A 5,210-nucleotide genomic window follows, 5' to 3' on the forward strand; every position below is an offset into this window, starting at 1 on the left:
GAATGGGAAAGGATAGTCAACCAATACCCTTCTTATAAGGGGTTAATATATCTTTAAGTTATTTTTCTACTTAATTTGTGCAATTATTTTAGTATAGTTTATTTATTCAGCATTTCAGTTGTGAGTCTGTTAAATTATCCATAAGTTATGGGTCATAATGATAGTACAGCAGGCATAGTGCTTTTCCTGTATGCAGCTGACCCAGGTTTGATCTCTGGCACCCCAAATAGTTCCCTGAACACTGCTAGGAGTGATCCTTGAGGGAAGATTCAGGATAAACCCTTGAGAATCACTGGGGGTGACCACACCAACAAAACAAAATAAATTTGATATATTAATATGCTATTTTCCCATCTCAATAGGTATTTGCAATATCTTAAGCATTGATCTCTTTTGGTGTTGAAATGTTTGTACACTTGAAACACAATCATGAATAAATTAATTCAAATGTGATGCAATAAAAATGAAATAGGCATTTTTCACAGTGGGATTGCCACCAGAACACAAGTGTCATGAAAAAAAAAACAGCTAAATGCAGTCAAAAATGGAAAAGGGAAAGCGTCACATCAACATGGTCATCATTGGACACGTGGACTCCAGCAAGTCCACCACCATATTGGCCACTTGATCTACCAGTGTGGCAGTGTCAATAAGAGAAACTGTCACTGTCACTGTCACTGTCACTGTCCTCCCGCTGTTCATCGATTTGCTCAATCGGGCCCAGTCTCGTCTCCATTGGAGACTTTGTTGCTACTGTGTTTGGCATATTGAATACGTCACGGTAGCTTGCCAGGCTCTGCCGTGCGGGCGCAATAAGAGAAACAGAGAATTTTTAAAAGGAGGCTGCCAAGATGCAAAAGGGCTCCTTCAAGTATGCCTGGTTCTTGGATAAGCTGAAAACGGAACGTGAGCATGGTATTATCGTTCATATCTCCCTATGAAAGTTCCACACAAGTACTATGTACTTGCCCCAGGAACCAGAAACTTTATCAAACGTATCATTACAGGCACTTCACATTCCACTGAAACATGCTTATTGCTACTGGTGTGGGTGAATTTGAAGCTGGTATCTTCAAGAATGAGTAGACCTGCTAGCATCTTCTAGAAGGACATCTTCTATCTTACACACTGGGTGTGAAACAGCTAACTGTTGTGTTAACAAAATAGATTCCACTGAGCCACCCTTCAGTCAGAAGAGAGATAAGGAAATTGTTAAGGAAGTCAGCACCTACATTAAGAAGCTTGGCTACAACCCAGATGCAGCAACATTTGTGCCAATTCCTGGTTGGAACAGTGAAAATATGCTGGAGCCAAGTGCTAACATACCATGGTTCAAGGGTGAAAAGTCACACATAAAGATGATAGTGCCAGTGGAACCGCATTGCTTGTAGCTCTGGATTGTATCCTGCACTCACCAATCCAATAGAAAACCTCCTGCTTCTGCCACTCCAGGATTTTTAAAGGATTGGAGGGATTGGTACTGTCCCTGTAGGCTCTGTTGAAACTGGTGCTCTCCAACCTAGCATGGTGGTGACATTCTCTCCAGTCAATGTTACAACTACTGACGTTAAGTCAGCTGAAATGTGCTATGAAGCTATAAGCAAATCTCTTCCTGGGGACAAATTGTGCTTCAATGTCCAGAATGTGTCAGTTAAATTTGTTTGTCATGGTAATGTGGCTGCTGACAGCAAAAATGACCCTCCAATGGACACAGCAAGCTTCACAGCTCAGGTGATTATCCTGAACCATCCAGGTCTAATCAGTGTTGGTTATCCATCTGAGCTGGATTGTCACACAGCTCACATTGTTCGAAAGTTTGCTGAGCTGATGAAGACTGAACATCGTTTAGGGGGTGGGGGAGGAGCTGGAAGATGGCCCCAAGTTCTTGATATCTGGAGATCTTGATATAGTGCCTGGCAAGTCCATGTGTGCTGAGAGCTTCTTTGACTACTCTCCTTTGGGTCGTGATATGAGGCAAACTGTAGCTGTGGGCATCAGCAAAGCAGTGGAGAAGGCAGTGGGAGTTGGCAAGGTGGCTAAGTCTGACCAGTGGAGTCATAAGCTTAAACGGGTTTTATCTCCAGTACCTGCCACCTCAGTCCTAATCAGTGGTGGCAGAATGGTTGGTCTCAGTTGGTCTTTTCAGTTTAATAGTGAAAGAGTGGTTAATGAAAGCAGTGCATCGTAAAACCTTCAAAAGAAAAGGAAAATGTTTTGTGGACCATGTGTTTGTGTGTGTGTGTGTGTGTGTGTGTGTGTGTGTGACAGAATTTTGAGACCCATTAAAAACAAAGTTTAATGAGAAAAACAAATTTAAAAAATAATAAATGGAGGGGGTGGAGAAATAATACAGAGACTAGGGCTTTTGTATTGCCAGCATCCCATTTGGTTTCCTGAGGAGTGAGTCCAGAGTGCAGAATCAGGAGTAAGCCCTGAACCCTGCCAGGTGTGGCCCCCAAACCAAAATAAATTAATTAATTAAAAAGAAAAGGCCCCTCTTTTACATAAAAATGTATACATGGTATATAGATTTAAATATACAAGTAAATAACTATCTGCTGGTCAGAATTTATAGTTAAATAAGATTTCTATTCTTTATTGTAATATTTCTATCTGTTCAATGGATTGATTTGTAATACTTGCAGCATTACAGCACATATTAGATATAATACCATATGTTACATCTTTATGTATTATCATATTTATTTTAGAAGTAATTATACTAGCTCACAAATCTACCTATCTCATGTTATACCAATGGATTATGTAATTTCCATAGTTGTTAGAAAGTGTCTTTGCAAAGTGTTGTTAGGAAGTGTTGTTTCTTTGCTAATATGAATTCTAGCCAATTCCCACTAGCGTTAATTCCTTTACATATTTTACTGACCTACATTGTTTTGCTGAAGGAATTTTATATTATATTTCTAATCACTTTACTGATTTATAGGATGTGATTCCTTTTGATGATCTCTCATTCTGAGTGGGAGCTTGAAGAAAACTTTAAGTAGTAGTTACACTAAAAAACTTCATTGTATCATTTAAAACTGGATGCAATTCCATTATAGGTGCTATCCTAGTCTCTCCAGATGTTCTGAGATAATAGAATTACACAATTTTCAAAGTCTATGAAACTTCTTATTGACAAGTTATGATGTATTTTTAAATGTTAAAAACATGAGAAATCCAGTGGTTTTTAAAGAATGGACAAATTTTGTTCACACCATTTTTTTAAAAAGTCAGAAAACTTTTCATGGTATGTTTATTAATAATCTTTAGAATTCTTATTTCATTGAACACATTCAGCCTTTAAGGGAAGAATGTTCATCCTACTTACCCAACTAAAGAATTACCAAGTGTTGAAGAAGTGTTCTGTCCTAGGTGAAAGCATTATAGACGTGAACTGTCTGAAAGGAATGTAAAACCAATCAGTGTTTCTATCAGTCTCCACTTACAGCTTGCTCCAAAAACCTTAGATTAGTCTGAGTTTTAAGTTTATATAATTCATTTCCATTTCTGTTGAATTTTTGTAATATATATTTTAACTTCAAATTAATACATTTTAATTAATTCAGTTTTAATAAGTGTTACATCCTTCATGGAAGTTTTAATTCAAAATTCTACCATTTATATTATGCCTCCCAGCACATACAGATTGAGATGCATGTGTTCATTTTGAGAGCAAATTAGTTAAAGTCAAGGTTAAGAATTTACAAGTTGAGTTTTCATATGACCCTGCAATTCTATTCCTTGGCTCCTACTCTAAAAGCACAAGAAGATACTTTAAAAATAGGTATTTGGGGTCTGGAGCAATAGCACAGCGGGTAGGGCATTTGCCTTGCATGCAGCCGACCCGGGTTCAATTCCCAGCATCCCATATGGTCCCCTGAACAACGCCAGGGGTAATTCCTGAGCGCAGAGACAGGAGTAATCCCTGTGCATCGCCGGTGTGACCCAAAAAGCAAAAAAAAAAAAAAAAAAGTAGATATTTTTCACCTATGTTCTGTGCAGAACTGTTCACAATAGCCAAACATCTGGAAACAACAAATATGCCCCCAAACAAATAAGTGGATAAAGAAACTGTGGTGTATCTACACAATGGAATACTATTTAGTATTTAGAATATTCAGCTACATTCCAAGTATATATGAAAAGATGAAATCATGTAATTCGCCACTACATCAATGGAATTAGAGGGCTATCATGCTAAATAAAGGCCCTCAAAAGGGGAGGGGTAAATCTAAAATGATCTTAAGAATGGGGGAATATAAAGTAGGGGAGTACAAAATGGCCAATGACAACAGACCCTAGGAGTCAGCCAGTAGAATTTATCTTAGCAAGGGGATGAGTTGGGAGTAGGTGGAAAGGGTCATTGAGACACTGGTTGAGGAATAGGGACATTTGAGTGGTGGGAGTAATGTTACAACATTATGTACCTGAATTATCTGCGTCAGACTGTTTTCACTTGAAGCACCCCTGAGCGGGGTGGGTGAGAGCCCTCCTAGCCTCAAGGGACACAGCCCCAGCAGCTGACTTCCACTACCCAACCATCACCATGCTCCAGGCTGCTTTTCAGATGCTCAAACCGAGCCTCACACAAGAATGAAGTCCGACAGAACCCAGCTAATGTGGAACGTTGTGACCTTAGACTTTGGGCTCAACAGGACCCAGGAGCAGAGATTCTCTACCTGCTTCCCCCAGTCTCTGGTGACCCAGGGTTCACACCCATAAGCCACTCCATGTCAGTGCCAGGATCCAGGCCACTTCCTACCCATTTTCTATAATTACCACACCATATTTGATGGGGTTCAGACATTAGGCAACATATCCTAGAGAAAAATATATACATATACCTCTTGGAGAGCCTGGAAAGCTACCGGGAGTATCCCACCCGCACAGGCAGAGCCTGGCAACCTCTGCGTGGTATATTTTTTATGCCAAAAACAGTATTGATAATAGGTCTCATTCCCCTGACCCTGAAAGTGCCTCCAATAGTTTGGGAAAGATGAGTAAGGAGAGGCTGCTAAAATCTCAGGCCTGGGACAAATAGAGACATTACTGGCACTCGCGTGAGTAAATCAACAGACAACTGGATGACAGTGATACAGTGATTATAAATCATGATGCCTAAATAATTGGGGAGCATAAATCTGTATACATAAATAATAAAATTGCACTATTTGTTTTAAGTCTTCACATTATGGAGTATCACA

General features: G+C 39.5%; 1 pseudogene; it reads left to right on the forward strand.

Moving 5' to 3' along the window:
* The first annotated feature begins 544 nt into the window (after positions 1-544).
* LOC130037469 (elongation factor 1-alpha 1-like) lies at positions 545-2,188 on the forward strand (annotated as a pseudogene).
* Positions 2,189-5,210: the final 3,022 nt, after the last annotated feature.

The sequence above is a fragment of the Sorex fumeus genome, unplaced genomic scaffold (genome assembly GCF_029834395.1).
Source record: "Sorex fumeus unplaced genomic scaffold, SorFum_2.1 ptg000072l, whole genome shotgun sequence".
Lineage (NCBI taxonomy): Eukaryota > Metazoa > Chordata > Mammalia > Eulipotyphla > Soricidae > Sorex > Sorex fumeus.